This window comes from Bombus fervidus, chromosome 17, assembly GCF_041682495.2.
Source record: "Bombus fervidus isolate BK054 chromosome 17, iyBomFerv1, whole genome shotgun sequence".
Taxonomy (NCBI): Eukaryota; Metazoa; Arthropoda; class Insecta; order Hymenoptera; family Apidae; genus Bombus; species Bombus fervidus.
Genome location: NC_091533.1, coordinates 1,166,927 through 1,185,807, shown reverse-complemented (window position 1 = coordinate 1,185,807; position 18,881 = coordinate 1,166,927). Strand labels below are relative to the sequence as shown.

The 18,881-nt window shown below is 40.8% G+C and overlaps 1 protein-coding gene across 2 annotated transcripts in view; it reads left to right on the top strand.

Annotated features, from left to right (window-relative positions):
* Positions 1-18,881, top strand: part of LOC139996156 (caveolin-3) — a 162,539-nt gene that overhangs the window by 45,182 nt on the left and 98,476 nt on the right. The window contains exon 1 of one of the 2 annotated variants that reach the window (XM_072020322.1): positions 9,246-9,385. The exons of the other annotated variant lie outside the window; for it this stretch is intronic. The gene's annotated coding sequence lies outside the window, so the exon portion shown is untranslated. Of the gene's footprint in view, positions 1-9,245; positions 9,386-18,881 lie in introns of those variants that run through there. 2 annotated transcript variants of the gene reach the window in all.

Genomic DNA, 18,881 nt, shown 5'->3' with positions numbered 1-18,881 from the left:
GCGTCACGTTGATTTTATATGAATACTCGAACCAATAATTCGTTGCAGATTGATTCTTAAAGCATTACTTGTCAAACGTTTTATGAATTCTAAATTTAAACGCGATACATCAAGTACACGACTCGACAAAGAAACTCTTGGCTTATCTCATGGAAATTCTCTCATAGTGATAACCTTATAAATAATTAGGTTTTATTATCGTCTATTCTGATTTAACCGCATGTATGCTATCACCCGACGATCTTCCAAATCATCAGCCAATCATACTCACCAAAAATCGTATGATTTTTTAACGAATACTGTCGATGTCGCAACAATGTTGACTTTAATGGCTATTTACGAGTAACGGTAAAAATATTCCACTTTCCAAAGTTTCTAAGATTAGAATAACAGACAGAGATATACAAGGAGATTTGAATGGATCTCGCGTATAGAAATGTTTGAAATTCACCAAGGGACAAGGAATAAGCCCGTGATCGATCACCGTGTCGCCTAACCGTGGAATCAATGGATCCCTCGCGTAATTCTTTTGCGTGTGAAGCGACAAAGGAGTGGTTAGGCAATACGATCGCGTTATTCCGATCCCAACCTGTGTTGTCCTTCGAATCTCGTGCCGAGTCCACGTGAGTGGCCAGGTGTTTCGGCCACGTGAGGTTCCAAAGCTAAAACGGTACTTTTATAGCGCCAGAATTTTGCCACCCATTCGTCCCTCGACGAATTGCCCTTCGACCACGGAAGAATCTCTATGCGGTTATCGTCTGTCTGTTACGTACATCCTATGGATCTATAGGTATGTCCTTTTATATGAATCTTTCTTTATATAAATTCTCTCGCTGGTAGTACTGATACAAGATTACGTTTCACAAAATTGATACATATTACATAAATAGAAGTCACGTTCTAAGCGATAGTAGCAGAGAAATAGGAATAAAGGAAATGCTAGGGAAGGTTCTCCGACAGAGCCGGTTTTCTCGCCACCGACGCATTAGCGTGGCGCGGAGTCATCGCTAATTAATCTCTTAATTAATTTGCAGCGGCGTGCACCAAGTTCTGTGGAAGAGCGCGTCTGTCGGAGTTGCCCTGGCACGGCTTCGATAACGTTAACTGCGTGCCACGTTCACGCGCCATTGAATCTGGCGTTAACGACGACAATTATGTCGGCTCGATTCTCTCGATTTGCGCCTCCCCGTGCCTCGACCAGTTTCCCGTTTAGAGTCAATTACCTTCAGCCCGATCCTCGTACTCTATCGTTTCAACCATAACGAAGACCGACCGGATAAACGAGGAGCCTCGCGTTGCAAAATACATTAATTGTTTATTTAGACATGCCTACATTTCCATAGAATTTTGGAGTTGCATCGTAGAAAAAAATGTCTTCGCATCTTTGGACAAATGTCCTTCAGCTATGACTTGTACTCTTTTAATATATTTTGTACGCGAAAGAGTGTTTGTTCGTTTAGAAAATTTTAGAAACAAAGTACTCGTGTCTTGATAAAAGTAAACGATTAATAATATCGAATATGTTTGCATGTTTTTGGGAACTATAAAAAGACAAAACATTTAATCCCAATTATTTTGACATATTTGGTAATTTTCAATTATCGAAGCAATATTTGCATATTGGTATATAATAAAACAATAGAAATATTGTGTCTGTAATAAAAAGTGATAAAATACAGTGATTCATTCGTTTTAATTTGTCTATTTGTACTCGTATCGCGTGAAAGCTACCGAGTCGACTTTGATGGAATTTTGTCTGTTATATAGCTTATTATTGGGGAAAGAAAATTTGCTATGTTTCATTTTGATTTATTTTGTAGAAGCAGAAAAATAGCGTGGAATCAGAGTTGTATGCGCTCCCATTTTTGTTAAAGATCAAACAACGCTGGCTATTGTTTGCGTTGTGTTTCTTCCGAAGTCGAATCTTTTTATAATCTAACATTTTTTACTACGGAGAACAATTTAACTGTTAGTACAAAAAATATGTATTTTATTCATAAAAATTCATCTGTTTAAACATTGTTTCGTATAGTATTAGTAGTTCGCGCGAACGAAATTGTTTGCGAAATCTACGAAATACAAGAATTTTACGTGACGTATAAATCTCACAACTTTTACATTTTTGGCGAAAAGGTGTGGAATCGATCGAGAAAAAGAGCGATTTGAAAACGTAATACAATTCATGGTGTTCGCAGACAGATTGGTAAAATGGAAAATGCGCGAAGAACGTTCGACCTTTACCTCTGTCAATATACACTCGTCTTTTACGAGCGTACTGTCGTTATTTTAATTTTATTTTATTTAGATCTCAGTTAGATCCGTCTTATCTTCCCATATTCCCCACTCTCCTTTTTCTAGATTATTCCCTCTCTGTACTTGAACAATTTGTTTTGAAAATCGTTTTACATTTTACATTAATCGCTTCAAACTAACCTAACCTAACCTAACCTAACCTAACCTAACCTAAGTCTAACGCGATATAACGTATTTGTTTTCGACGAGGTATCGTTTAATTTTGACAAGTACACGGTTTCTCAGGCAGTGAGAGAAAGTTAATTAACAGTGTAATTTCTGTGTTTATTCGTTTATATGTGCCTGTTTTTTCACGTCGAGCTCGAAAGGTTTCAACGATTGCAAAATACACGACATGCCATTGCAAATTCTTTGTCTACAAGAATTTCGTGTTATCGAACGAGTTATCGATGTTATATTACGTTTCAGACATTTTTCCACGAGCAGAGTTCGGTGATTACACGCGATAATGCAACAGGGACGATATCAAAAGACTAATACGTGTAATGCGTCTTTATCGAAGCCGATTCCTCGAATTCGAAAGAACAGACTTTAGCAACTCGCAAACATGGCCGTTATTTCCTCGATGTTTCTTCGTAAACACCAACATCGGTTCAAAAATTTCTTCCGTGAGGTAATATCGATCTAAAATTTCCTCTGAGATTCTGATTATTCGTGCGGATCGTACAAATAACTAATACAATAAAAAATGTGCACAAATATCAAGAAAACTAAGATCGTACGTAGAAATTCTCTTTTTCATCATTTCCCCTCACGTTTTTCCATCCTTGCTGTTGTGTACAAACTTTTTTTATAAACATTCTACGGTGTTATTTCATACCATCACATCGTGTTGCAGAGACTTCAGTAAATACGCGGATTTCTTTGTATACAATCTCGTGAAATTCAGTTACGGAATCAGGTATTCGAAAAGAAATATCAATGGAGTAGCCATTGTCTATTTGACTTGCACGATGCTCTTCGAGTCGACGAAGAAGACCGAATCGCAATCGTTCGAAACAATTCGAACATTTTTCGATACGCTGCGACTTATTTTCCATTCGACGAGAATCGCAGAATTACGTACATCGTTTTTTGAATCCTGAGAATCTGGTGACTGGTAAAAAAACAAACTGGTCCTCTGAAAAATCAATGACTCACGTACCATTTGTGGAAACTGTCTTCCTTATCTGTTGTTTGGTCGTGCATTGCACGCCGCGCCGGTTACCTCAGAATTGATAAATAGGCATATCTGATTCACTGTTCCTGTTTTAAGTCGTGCAAAGTCGAACGACAAATATCTGTGTCTTGGTATGTCGCGATTAAAAGTCAAGCGACGATGAATTCAAGTAAAACCGCAAGAAGAATTCACGATACATAAGAATTGCTTATTATAACAACGATTGTCCGTAATAGCGGAATAACGAAATTCGCATAAGCAACGATATCGATCACGATGTTTTATTACTTCCGGACCACCCTACTTTATTAGAAAACTTTCGTCCCGCAACGATTAATAATACGACGTGGATAACAACAGTGATAGCAGCATTTTATAGCGTTGCTTACTTTCACTCGGCTGTTATCCTAATTATCGTTGGTTTAAAGTCATTTGTTTTCCACTGATTATCGTTTTCCAACTCTTTAGGGAATTTCAATTCCCAGCCTGTTAATCGTTTCCTCTATGATATTTTTCTTAACAATTATTAAACTAATGCGGATACCTGAAATCGCGAGTAGCAGCAAATGTTTAAACTGTGTATACGCCTTTAGTAAGATTAGTAACATAGATTTAGTAAGTGAAATTTCCAATATTGTAATTAATAGGACGACGAACACTCGTCTTTTTCATAGCTGTTATTCTACATTTGAGGAAGAATAATATAAGAAGAATTACAAGAGATGAAATATAAGATAAATATTTTTGCGCTTTTAAATTTCCCATAAACGCGTAAGCATCCGCGATTTAACGATAAGATGACACGAAGCGAATAACGTCGGCGATGTTAGGCGATGTTAAGTAATTACATATTGGGAATAGGGTTGATGTCACCGATTTCAATGACATTGAAGTATGTTGTCAACATTTGGTAAATTACTGGCAAACATTTTAAACAATTCTGTCCTACACATACAACCGCTGTTTGACTTTAGTCTTCAAGTTGTAAAACAATTTATGTATAATACTATATGTAAATATTATTTAACAATTTATTTTATAAATTTCCGTTCTGTAAACAATTTTCCAATGCCGATAGGTATGTTCGTTACATTTTTAAGCAACTGAAGATCAAGATAATGTACAACACTCCATAAAAAAAAAAAAAAAAAATATAAAATTATCTCTGGCGAAATATCAGCCGGGCAGATACTACTCTGCCCCAACTTATAAACCATACATTTTTCTTTTTTATTTATGCAACATTAAAATGGTCACCTTCCTTATTAATGGCCGAACTTTGGTGTGGGCTATATAAAAATGCAGCCGTTTACAGAATCAAGAGCAATCGTAACCAAGATTTAATCGAAGATTTTTACGAATATCTTGGAAACCAAGGCCACTTTATAATATAGGAAAAATTGTTGAAAATGTTGATCTTATAACAATATAGTTTAAGGTCATTGAAAGTGGCGACATCGCTTCTATTCTCAAATAATTAACCGGTATTACACTATTATTGACTCACTGTCAAAAGAATTATCTTAGTCCATTCTTAACCCTTGGTAGATTCGTCTTAATTCAATTCAATTTAATATTTTCGAACCACGGTTACAGCTACAAATATAAAGCCTTTGCTGTGTCATGTCACGAGGATAAGAATCCCGGTTCAAGGCAAGAAAATAAGTACACATTCGAGTGGTTCACATCTCCACGGGAACTTTGTCACGTATAAATGCTCACTCGCTACGGAGATCTAAATCTGGAGATTATGCAGTCGCGTTGCAACACGGTTCAATTACGTTCGACGTTTCGCTATACAGGAACCTTTGGAACTTTATCTTTTCGTAAAATCATTGCATAATCTTTACGAAAGAGAAAAAAAGGTAAAAATAAGAGAACAGTTCGGAATAAAATATGAGGATTCCGTGTTAGGTTGCGACATTGTGATAACAATGTTGAAGCTTGCCAATGTTAAGGCATTGTCCCGTGCACGCTGGAAGGCTCGTCTGTGTGTACTCGAAAACGGGTGTTGTTGGTGAGAGTTTTGAGAAAATCGAGTAAGGCGCCGTGACGGAGTGGCTTTTTTTATTTTACTGAGACCCGCTATTTCTGACTGTGGAAATTGAAGGTGCCGTTGCATCGCACATCGACGCTCGTTCACGAAATCAAAGTCATCGGTAGATACATAAGTGATCATTCCTTTCCTTCATATTACGTTCCAAGCAATTCGACTACATGTTTTTATTCGTCATTTTCTATATCCGCGTACATACCTTTGTCTAACTTTGATTCTGTTTTTTAATATCTTCCATTCATTAATCATGCGAAGGTTCCTCGCATTCTTCACAAATTTTTAATCACATTATACGTAAACTGATAATAATTAAATTATGCATTGGATAGTATAATACCTTACGACGCGTATACTATCCAAATCACTATGAAGAGAAAAGCTGCTAGGATTTTATAGACTCTACTTTACTAATCTCGGGTTAATTCAAATAACAAAATTTCTCGACGAAACAACTACCAGCGATTGCCGAATTTTATGCGTATTTTTCATTTCGCAGTTTTCGTTTCTCTCGTACCTCTGATAGTGTCAAGTTCACGCGTAACGAAGTATTATGCACGGAGCCTAAGGGAGCCGGCGTATCAGAGGGAGAGGCAGCAGATGATGCGCATACATACGTTGATGCATCGTGGCCGATGTGTGCGCGTCGCTGTGGCCAGCAACCCACAGCCACCGCCTAGGACAGGTCAGTGACAAAGCAAGGTCACGTCAAGTGGCTCGTAAGCTGGCAGCACGCACGGTCAGCCTCGTTCGTGTTCGTCGGGGCCGAGAATGAGAGGAAAAGAGGCATCCAAGAGCAAGAGAGAAGTAAAAGTAAAAGACGAAGAAAAAAAAGAAGGGGAGGTAGAATTTCGGGTCTCTCACGGGCGTCGTCGTCCGTAATATTCTACCTGTGACCAAACGAAACGTTAAATTTTGCGAGTCAGTCTAGCCAACGCAGCGGTGGAAAAAAACCTGGTCGGATGATTTTAATTTAGCCGGCTGTCGGAGCTATCGTCGCGAAAATCGAACGTTATTCGTGGAACGGCGACGATAACGAGCGAAATTCGCGATTTCGCGTGGATTCGGTGGAAAAATGTCTGTTTCCGGCGGCGGATCGACGAAGAGCGGTTCGATCGACGAGGATAGAGCATTTGGTAGTCGTCGGTGCACGCTTACGTAACGGTCGGATCGGTTTTAATCGACTGACATCACGGTGGAATGTCTGTCGATATGAACGGTTCGAATGGGGTCGTTGCACGTTTAGGAACGCATCGTCGGATTGCCGGGACGGAAATAACTCAAGGAACATGGCTCATAAACTCTGTTGTGCAGCGCAATATTATTCTGCTCGTGTGTCAACGAGAATAAATCTGCGAGGGCTTAGAATCGATTCGCGCCGGCCGCGTTCAGCTACCTTTCGCACAAACCCAACGAGACGCCACGATTTGCTGTTATTCGAAAAAATCCGTCTAGATATCGATTTTTGCTAGATTTTATCGAAATAGTCAAATTTTCAAGTTTCGTTGTTGTCGTAAGTGGTAACGATTCGAATTACGTACGACTAACTTGTCGTGTTTCGTTGTTATTCGAGTTTCAAGGGAAACAAGAGGCTTTGGGATAGGAATTATTGGAGGACGTTTGCTTGGACGACGCGAATTTAACGTATTTTTATACGTTCCGTTGCGTTTTAATATTTATACCTCTTGTTTACGTGGCTTTGTGTGGTTACAAAACACGATGCGGTTTAGTCGAATATTTAAATTGATTCATTTTTTTTTTTTTTTTTTTGTGACGCGTTTCAGCTTATCTTGGTTAGTTCGAACACTTGTGACTTCTATAAATGATCACTAACGTCGCAAACAACGTTGCATAAAGTAAAAAAAAACCATCATAAAAAATAACTATCTAAGCGTAATGTAGCAAATAATTACGTGTAGCGATCGCTCAGTACACATAATAAGTAAATGTGACATAAGCCTAACGTAACTGGTATTTAGATAACAATCCTCAGAACTGTTACAGAAGCAAGCAACCATTACATCAATGTGATGTTGTACATAATAATCATTGCGATGGAAATATCGCTTTAGATATAATATCGATAATTGATTCAACGTATTGCATAAAATCACTAACATCGTTACTATTGCTACGACAACATGATTGCATTAATTCGTTTCACATATAATAGTATTACGATTTTAACAGAAATATCGCATTGAATCATCAATAGTTACGTTTCGTGTACGACAAACATAGCCCTATCAACATCATCAGAATTATTACACAAACGAACGATTGCATGAGGCTGACTCGCCAAAAATAGTATTATGATTACGCAGAGAAATGTTGCATCGAATCAACATCACACGAAACGAGTGAGCTTTCCTCAACATCATCGTTATTACATACGATACAATAACAAATGATTGACATCGGGCTGACTCACGAAGAATATTTATCATAAGTTGGACGAGAATTTTTATAACATATATACTTATACAGCATCTGTAGTTAAGTCCGGTTCTGAACAGACATATCAACAGCGTTGAATTGCTGTGAAAAAACAAATAAATAGCAACAAAAAAGATATATAAAATATGAAGAATAAAATAGAAATTACAACGTTCAGAAGATAATATATACTTTTATTCAAATTTCTGTTTTTAGAATGTTTGCAAATGATGTATTTACATAAATATACACTATGTCTTCATAAATATAATATTATAATTTTCATAAATAAATTTGAGAAATGTTTATACATTTATAGATAAGTGACTAATTAAATAATTAAAATATTTTTACACAAAGTATACAAAAACATCCATAAAATATGCAAAAATGTAATATCTGCAGTCTATTCGTAAGAAATGTCGCTTCGAATTGGTGTGAGTAGTTTCGTCCGGTATAGGACAGACATAAATTTTACGCTGGATCGTGCCCTTCGGCCGTCTAATTCCATTGCAAGCTTTGCGTTTATTATTAGAAAACGTTAAAAGCGTTATATTTTTTCAAATCACGAAGACGTATCGTGCCAAAGAATAAAGTTGTTTAATTGTGAAACTAAAGAAATGGTATTTTTAAAAATACGTAACTGAATTGAATTTCTTAAAATTTTCACTCGTATCTACGATTTTCAGCCTGTAGATTTCATCTAGACGTTATTAGTAGTCGTGGTTTAAAAAACGCATATCGAAATATTCCCATTTTGGGAAGGAAGAAAGAGACATGGCATGTAAATGGCCGGACATTCGTCGAGGGGCATACAAGCGTCTTGTTTTTGGCTAGCCAAGCGAAAGTAGACGCGTTGCTCGAAAACGTGGTTTCAGAATGAGACGTAATTTTCGTAGTTATTTTTTGCAAATGCTTCTGACGCGTCTGAACCTCGCAATGGCATTGTCTCGCCGAATTGTTTATTCCTTTGTCTACGCGATTCATAGCAAATTTCTTTCCAACTGCCAAATCGTTATCAAAATCTTCTTATACGATACTCTACCAACTAATAATTAGATTATGGATGTTTGAAGGTATAAAAACGAACAGAATACACGAAATATCCGAGGTATACCCGTTCGTTATAATACTTAGTAGATGAAATAAATTACCGCATAAATTCTATTTTTTTAATCGCATTTGCCATAATATTTTCGATGTATATCTTTCTAACACGAATGCAACGAAAGAGATGTTTCATTGGAAGTATGAAAAGGTCATTAATGTATTCCCTGTATTGGTTCTGCAGTGAGTTATGAAGCGACGCGACGCGACGGGCGACTCGTTAAGTAGTAAACAACACGGTTGCGCTCCTCACGTGTGTAATTAGCGTGTCGTATAACAGTACGCGAAACGGAGAATGATCGAAGATTAGCCTTTACGTAAGTGCGACGAATTATGTATACGTTGCGTTGAAAATTATATAAAACTACTTTGCATACGCATTCTGCTCGACTACCAGTGAAATTGCGCGTTTACTTGATTCTATCGTACGTTATCAATTCAGGGACGATAATTTTTTATACTATTTGTATACACAGACACTGCGTCTTACGTTGTGGTCAATATGGAAAGTACGTTTCAAAATATATCTAGAGATAATTATATTCACTTGAGCATATTTATATATAGAATATCTCATTGCATCACGACCCAATAAAATTAAATTGCAACAGTAATTTAGTAATGAACAAGCTGCCCCCTCTATTTTCAATAAGCGTATCTTCTCGGGTTTGTATACTTGTAATGAAATTTTCTCGCATCGTATCTTATTCACTGTATTTATGTAAGAATGGAGAATTTTATGGTAGTTTCAGTACTGTACTTCTTCGAGTTCATTCCGCTCTATTTACCTCTTATGCTCTTATATCTGTAACTACTACGTATCGTCGTAGGATATTACGTGAAATAATAGCAATGTGATCTATTTATATACCTGGCATTTTGTCGAACTCGATCGCGAGTACGCGAGTATAGTATCGTGATTATAAATAGCGCGAGAGAAAGGTAACGCGTTTGAGGAAAAGCAATAATGTCCCGCATCGAAAATAGAAGCTCACCGATAAATAAATGTGCTTGTTTCATCGTTGCTTCTCTCTCTTGTCGTACCGTCCCACTTGTTTGTCGAACGGTCGTCACTCGGGTCATCGTTAACCCGTGATTCGTTCGCATATTTCGCAGAGGATACGTTCATGTCGATTAGGTTATTTCTTACTCAAAGAGACAAGGGCATTGGTTATCGGTTAACGGTTAATTAACCTCCATACGCGGCCAGGTCGACTCGGTTAATTCGTTCGAAATTGGAACAGTTTGGATTCGACTCGCGGTAGATCACCAACGTGTTTCTTGATCTCACAGTTTTTCCCTAGTCCTGTGGAAACTACGACTCGCTTTATTCGCGGAATCGCCGTGCAGCCCGAGACCGCGAGTCAAGGCAATGATATTGCAAAAAGACCGGCTAATTGGGCGTCGGCCAACGCTGACATTCTGCTGGAAACAAAACGAAACGCCCCTCCGATTTATACACACATGGCGCGCCGTGTTATCTTCTTTCGCGGAGACGAGACATTTGCGTTTTCTGAAACGTTTTCCGAAATGTTATAATTGCTCGAGATGACTTGGATTGTAAATGATCCGGGTAATAGCTGTGGGTTTTCTGTCAGGCATATTTGCGCCACTCGGTAAGGAGATTTATCTTTCTAAGAATCACGTTCTTAACACGTGTCAATGAAACTGCGAAATGCAGCTGCGTTCTTATTTTGAGGATTTCCGGAGGCTACATAGTTTACGATGACACTGGTTCTATACAGAGGATGACCATTCAACATTCGTTTCATAATCGGAAGTTACTATTACGCAAATCGAGTTTCAAGATGTGTATCTGTTTATACCTATACCGTCGGTCACAAAAAGATTCGAATACCGTACAATTTTAATTTCTATGCTCTATATTTTCAGTAAATGTATAACGATACGAACAGAGATAACATTAGAAAAATATCTTTTGGGTTATTATTTATTTTTGTGTAAATATTAAGAGGAACACCGAGAAAGAGCGAATTTTTATGTCACAACAAGTTTTAGATATTAATGCTAATTATACGTTTGTTATACGAGTGTTATACGTTTGATGACATGGTGTCAAACGCTTTGGCATAGTGGAAATAAGCTTCTTTAAATAATCAACACCGATTTGTTTCATTCTTTTTCCAAACGTTTGACTGTTTCCTTTCGTAGTGAAATATTACTAATTGTCGTATTTCAAAACTTGTATATTGGCTCTTGTGATCAAATTAGATCAATTAGAGAATTAAACTAAGAAGTTCCTGAATGTATTTGTGTTCGAAACTTATTGCGTCATGAAAATTCGACCCTTCTCAGTATTCCTTTTAATATTTACACAAAAATAAATAACTTTTTTCTACTGTTTTTTTATGATTTTTTCTACTGTTTTTTTTTTTTTTTTTTTTTGATTTTTTCTATTGTTATCTATATGTTGTAATGTGGTATAACGTAATACGATTCTGTCGATCTTTGTACATTTATCGAAAACATAGAGCTCAGAAATAAAAATTGTACAGTGTCCGAATCTTTTTCTAACCGACTGTATGTATTTATTTTTAGATTTCGTGCTAAGAACTATTCACCTACTCTTTAACAAGAATTTTGTTTGCGTATGAGAGGAAAAGATTACGATCTATTGCAGTTTGTTGCTTCAATCTGGAATGTCGGTAATTACAAACGTAGTATGATAGTACAATGGTAGGAAATCGTTAAGAACAATAGATACATAACGGTTATAGATGACTAAAGAGATACTTGAAAAAGGAACATTTGTTAACTGTCCTTCATTAACAGTGTTTATCAACGTAATTATGATAATCGTGTCTCATTAAATACTAATAAAATGTTGGAATATTCTGTAATGTGCACAAAAATATCGTACTGAAGATATTAGTTTCGGTACTTTACATTAAATCGATTACGCCATCCGTTTTAACGTACGATAAATTGTGGCAGCTAATGACATTCGTAATTTTCTGATGTGGAGCACCTCCGAAGGTAGTACTCGAACGATCGGCAGATCGAAACTCATTGTCAGTGTCAAAGTCAATAGCACCGAGAGGTACGTTCCACCAGGATTTCCCGTGACCCGATAATCACAGCATCGATGCCAACGTAATTTTTATTCCTCCGGGCGGACAGTTTCATTATTGGAGACACGGTTGACTTTCAGCGTCATCCGGTTTCGTCAGCGGGCGGATGCGTCGTGAACAAAATGTTCCACGAAACAGACGCTGATAATACGCATCACTTCGCCATCAAAATAAGCTTTGAACGGCCCGAAATCGACCGTGTTTTCATGAGACGAGATCAGTTTTTAGTCAAAAGAAAAACATCCGTCCTCTTTGACAATGATGATCGATCCTCCGCAAACAATTTCCTTGTTTCGTTTGTTTATCTAGTGTCAAGATGATTTACGGAAAAATTAGTCGGAATAACGTCAAAGAACAATCGAATTTTAAGATCGAATCCTAACCTATGTTAAATATAGACCCGGAAAGATCTGTACGAAAAACAAGACACAAATCAGTTCTTTGTTGTCTATCCTAGACCTAGTCCAACCCAGCAGACCTTAACCCGTGGTGATTCATCCTACAAAGACCTGGAAGGCCAAGCCCGAATATGTTCCCAATCTAATCTGTATTCTATTCCACGTTTCAGTCCCCCTTTATCTCCTGTAACATAATGAGACCCGATCGATCGTTACGACTTTGGTAAACAGCACTCGAGTTCAGAGGCTAAACACAATTCGCCGAAACGAACAACAAAGTAACGTGTCGTCGTTAGGCAGTGTTAATGGGTTGCCGAATAAGTTCCGAGAATCATCACAAAGGAGGATCACGTCGTGTCGGGTCATCCGCGACGCGATCTTGCATAACTGGCTTCTTCTGGACAAACATGCTCAAGGTCATCGGCAGCGACGGCATTCTTTCCCTCGGACTGGTCGCTCTAAATTCGTCCCAACAAATTGACCAGCTACTTTCCATTCTTCTACCCTCCCTTTCGCGTCCACGTAACTTCACGCTAATTCACACTAGTTCACACGGCTAGTTAGACCGATGGCAGCTCGTAAGGGACGTACATAGGTACAGTAGGAGCGCAAGGGGCCCGTGGCGCGAAGAAACGCTCTCGTATAGGCATGTACACGTGCGCGCGCGCGCACACCTTCGTCGCGTCATTATTCCCGACGGGACGTTGCATAACATGGACGTTTCTGTGAACTCCGATGACCAGAGTGATGCGCGTCGCCGTACCGCGTGGCCCAGCCTAACCTCAACTTCCTCTCTCTCTCTCTCGCTCTTACTGATTCTCTGCTTTGGCGTGTCGACGGGTGCGCGCGCGCGCGCGCGCTTTCGTTCTCCCTGCGCCCCACCTCGGGGCAAGCTCGTCACCGCTTTCGGTCGAGTGCGAGTGGCTGAATTTGTCCTGCATAGGGGGCATCGGGACATTACCCGGGTGACCTTGGCTGGTGCGGACTGCGACGCCCGACGCTGTTTGTGCAGCGCCGCTCGAGCATTGCACCTTGCTCTATCGCGCGACACCCTACCCCTACCCTTCCGCCGTTCGATCATTCTTTCTCTCTCTCTCTCTCTCTCTCTCTTCCTTTCTCTTCCTTTCTCTCCTGTTCATCTCTCCCTGCTATCCTTTGCCTCCTCTTCCTTTTCTTTCTTCTTCTCTTTCTCCTTCTTCTTCTTCTTCTTCTTCTTCTTCTTCTTCCTTTCCGATTCCCCCATATTGCGTTGCACTGCTCGCTGCGCCGTTTCAACGGCCGTTCGTCCTCGTTGCTCGTGCAACCAGCTGCCAGGCCTTTCTCTCTCTCCTTCTCCATCGTCTCCGAACATCTCCTCCCACGGTCGAGTCTCTGTTTATCGAGCAGGCGTGGGCAGCGCGGTCAGTCCGACTCTCTCTTCTCGATTACGGGACGCGGGTTTCTTCCTCGATGGAGCCGATCGACTTTTCGGACGCCCTTAAGCGCTCCGGACCCCTCGACCGGTTACCATGCAAACCCTCTCTAGATCGATGTGAGATTTTAGAAGATTTGGGCGGTTATCGTTTTGTGAAAGAATTTAGAAGAGTTTGCTTGTATGTGCGTTCGACGATGGAAACGCAGCATACGAAGATTACGTAGAAATGATTCCATTTCTTGAATTTTTAAATTTCCTTTTGGATTACCGAAAATTGTTCACTCATTTCTAGTGTTCATTTCTATCATAGATAGTATCGCGATAGTGTTGCAAAAATCCATCGATTCGAAAATTATACAATGCAGGTCGATGTCTCGTTATCGGATCGAAATTGCCAAGTGATGGTTTGTTCGTTTTTGGTATTGAATCGGGGCACGTACGCAGAGACGAATGGCACGAATGGTTAACCTCGAATGGCGGAAAACGATCAGCCAGGCCGATGAAATCGTAATCGGACACTGGAGGCACATGCGAAAATAACAAAAGAGAGAAGAGGAAAGAATTAAACGCGATCAATCGTAGAAGATTGCGTAACCTGTCTGGCTGTGCGTTTATTGCGACGAGATCGCGAGAGATGGACGTGGATGGAAGTACGGTCGTTGCACATGCGATGCGGTCACCTCGTTCCACCCGGTCGATTTATCGATCCACGGATTGCCTCGCGTGGCGAAAGCGTGCGTTCATACAGACTAGTGATTTTTCTCGCGCGTGCACCACTACCAAATAAAGAGCAACGAACGCGTAGCGATAAAGTAACGCTCATTGCCAGATGTGTGACAATCGTGAATGTACAGTATGCGGAATAAAGGAAATTGCATTAAGTAAACGTTATTCGCTTTGATAAAAGCTAACAAAAAAATTCACATCAACATCCATTTAAAAACATCGAGAGAATTTTCTTTTCCTGCAGCAGACGCCTCGAAAAAGATCGTTAGGAATTAAAAGATAATCTTGCCGAACTATTCCGTTTAAAATTAGCGCTTCTTATATTCCTCGATTTGAACTAGCAATCGAAGAGTTTATCAATTTTTAATCTCCATAGGTAGTAATAGACGCACGCGAAATCGTCCGTTCTTTCGTACTATTTTCCCGATTATATTATATATAATCCAACATACATACTTAACTATACAGCGCTAAAATACCGCATCCAGCTCGATCGGCCACGCACGTTGTTTTTAAGAGGCATACCCCTTTCTTTCGTAAAAACACGTCTAAATGTGGAAACCGTATGCCTTACATCATCCGCCTTGTGCAAATATTTGATTTAAAGAACGTCACGATCGTGCGTCACTCCTCGCGATTCATCGTTTCGAACCAGAACGGACAATCATCGATTTCGAATCGAGCCGCCATTGTACCTAATACCTTTATATATAAATAATGACTTTCGATTTCCTTACGCCTTACGTCATTTGTTCGTTGCAATTCGCCCGACGAAACGACGAAATCTGTTCCGTCGAACTTCGGGATTACTCATCCGATGAGAAATTATTTTTTCGGCTGGTCAGCCTGTTTCTCGATTCTCGTTTGTTGTGTAGAAGATACAAGAGGTCGATAGCGTTAGTCGCGACAACGAACGATGCACTTCGGCGAAACGTTCGGACGACATTCCCCGAAAGTGAGATCACCGGGATCCGACAGCTGGCCTGCTGTCGTTGGTAGAGATTCGCGATCTGTCTAGAGTCTAGGTCTTAGAGTCTCCAGGCTGCCCCGTTCCCCAACCGGCGTGTACCAACAAATCGAAGGTGCTCGTCATCCGACGACATTCCTCTTCTATCGAGATGGCATCGTTACGAACGGCCAGTACGAAATGTTTTCCATTTCTCTAACATTCTGTCCTTCGAAGATGAATTTTGGCTTATTAAAATTGGGCTTGTTATTTTGTGAAATAGTATTTATATAACTGACATACAGAATTTAAAAAGCGTAAAAAAATTATTATCTTATTCTTATCTCCTAGGTGAAATTTTCGCGGAGGAGCATATTTTTGTACCTTTCGTGAATAAGTTGAGTCGTTCGTATCTGCTGTAAATTTATTTACTCTTCTAGGCTTGCAGAAAGTCTGAAAAAATTCCAGCGTCAAAGTCTCTATTACGTTGTATTTTTCAAGGAAAGTAAACGACCTAGGTTGCTTACGAAGAGTTAAGTAACATAATAAATCTTTTTATCTCATCTGGAGATAAAAGTAATATTCTATAACAAATAATAGGTCAATGAATCAGGAACTCTGTTCTTCGATAAAACGAAGCTCCCTTCGCAATTAACGAGAAGCGCAAAAGATCAGCAATCATCGAACGAAGCGTGTTCTATGTATATCTCAATGGCGCGTGAAAAATATTTGCCCTGACTGGTGCGCGTCCTTGTTCGCGACTCTTTTGCCAGGCTCACACGTATACTTTTGCCTATACGTATGTACATTTATCGTGGGTATTACGTACTCGAAGTTTCCGCGCGGCCAGATAAAAGACTATTTCGCGAGTCCATCGAACGTGCGCTAATCAGCGTTAAATAAGCAGCGTGCAAACACCGTATCTCGAATATATGTATTTACGTGCGTTTTTCATCCCGGGCAATGAACCTGTTCTCTTGTGTAGCATATTTTTCTTCCCCTTTCCCCTTTCTCGTTTCACCGATGAACTCGTGATCCATCTCTTTACACGACGGACACAAGGCGGCGTAATTTTAGCGGGAGCCGAGGGCTTCGGCCACGCTCGATTAATGTAACGAATAATCAAGCCGATAACGTTTGAAAACATTCTTGTTTCCGATATGGTACGTATTTCTCGGTAACGTTATCTTAGAACGGCGGCCACGCAACCATCCGTCGTTTTTCACAGAAAAACGTACGCGTCGTTGCATTAGCGCGGTTGCAACATGATAAATTCGCAACGCTTCTCTTTTATCGATGTACGGCTTAAAAACGAGCAGCACGCGGAAGACACGCGTCGCGGTGCGAAAAACAATCGGCTGGTTCGCGGTCGTGGCACGAGGAAAGAACCTGCATGATGGAGACCGGTGTTTTGCGATCACAGAAACGCTCTGTCGAAACTTTATGAAGCTTAAACGTACAGACCACGGTCAGGGAAGAAGAATCTCTTAACGCGATCCAAAGTATCGATGCTTGCAAGCGTAGCCGATGTACAAGAAACGAAACGCGACGGCGTACGCGTGGGATCGAAATCGTATTTAAATGAGTCGCGGAGTCAGGCATTCCTGGCGTCAATTTTTTCGTGGCCGACCGAACGAACGAACGGAAAGGTTGATCGAGTCGAGCCACTGGCCAGAGAGATTTACCACGAACCGAGCCGTCCTTCTCGGCGAGCTTTGAACCAGGCTCGTAACCTCGCGGTCGTTCGACTCTGGTCGCGCCTTTCGGTTTCTCGCACCCCTCTCAACTCCCAACCCCGTTGGACACGAGAACGATCTGCCTAGTAGCGACGTGGCCGACCAGTGCCAACGGGCCTTGTAACGTCTCTCTTCGACGACGCGACGACGCGATTCTCCTGCCTCGACGTCGAACGAGGACACCGTGATACAACGAAACGTCGAGACGAACAGGGACGGAAACACACGCGGATGGCGTATTTATAAATATGCCTTGGCGGTTCATGCCCCGGTGTCGGGACGGACCTTCGGAAAAGAAGGGAGGCCACACGGGCGGCGACGATGTTGTTCGGCTAACGACTACCACAAGACCAGGACGAGGAGGATGAAAAGGAGGCGAGAGTGCGAGCGGCGTATCGGTCCAGACTTATTCCAGCCACGCAAATACAAGGTCAACCAGCCACCGCTCCAGTGCAGTGGTACTAACCTCGTCGCTCGCCTTCCTTCCTCTCCTTATCCCCTTCTTCGTCAACAGAAACGGCATTCTGTGCTCTCTGTTCGCCGCCGACATCGCCACCTCTCTTTCTCTCCCTTTTTCTCCAGCTCCGTCTCTTTTTCTCTTCTTCTCTTCTTCGACTGGCTTCGTATATGCGCAGCCATCAACCTTTTTACACCGCGCACCAATCTTTTTTATTGGCCTTCCTGTTTAGCCTCCTCGCGGGCCCTCCAAGCTCGAGAAGCACGCACGCACGCTTACCACCCGATTATGCAACCGAGTTACTCTAGTATGACGCCCCGTTCTAGTGCGCTGGTCTAGCTGCGCAGTCTTTTCCACGCGGGTCGTCGTTCCCTATGCATTGTCATTAAAATTTGACGTCGCTTCATGCCTGAATTTATACAAGTTCATTGTCACAACTAACGATATTCGATCTTCGACAAACAAATTTTTCCGCTTGGTTTAGCAGCAAATACGATTCGACTTACAAGGAAAAGTACATTTGACAGTGAAAATGCGCGTGTAATTGAAAGGTCAAAATATTTTTTAATTTTTACTCATTTCGCGTCATTTATCCGATTTTTATCTCGTCTTATACGAACAACTCCCTTCGAGCGTAGAAATTTAGATTTATCTTGCTTCTACGTCCGTATTGCTTCACCCGTATGAAACACCGTTTCCAAGGTGATCCATCGCATCGTCGAACCTGGCGAAGAACTCGCATCCCCAAGGGTAGCCAATAATTCTCGCGTTTCGATGCGTCGCGTCTAACTGGAACTAGTCTCCTCTAACTCGAAGCAGGCGTCCAGAAATATCGGCCGACCGGCTCGCATCGGGCTGCGGCTCGCCCCTGGCGCATATTTACAAGGCCATCCGGTCACCGATCCAATGCTACTAAGCCCGACCCTTCCTTCGAAACATCCTCCCGTGTTCCACGAGCCGGTCAACGGTGTGCACGGTCTTGTTTTCTCGTCCCGAGACCATCGGCCTTCTTATTCGACCCTTATCTCACTCTTAGCGTTCCCC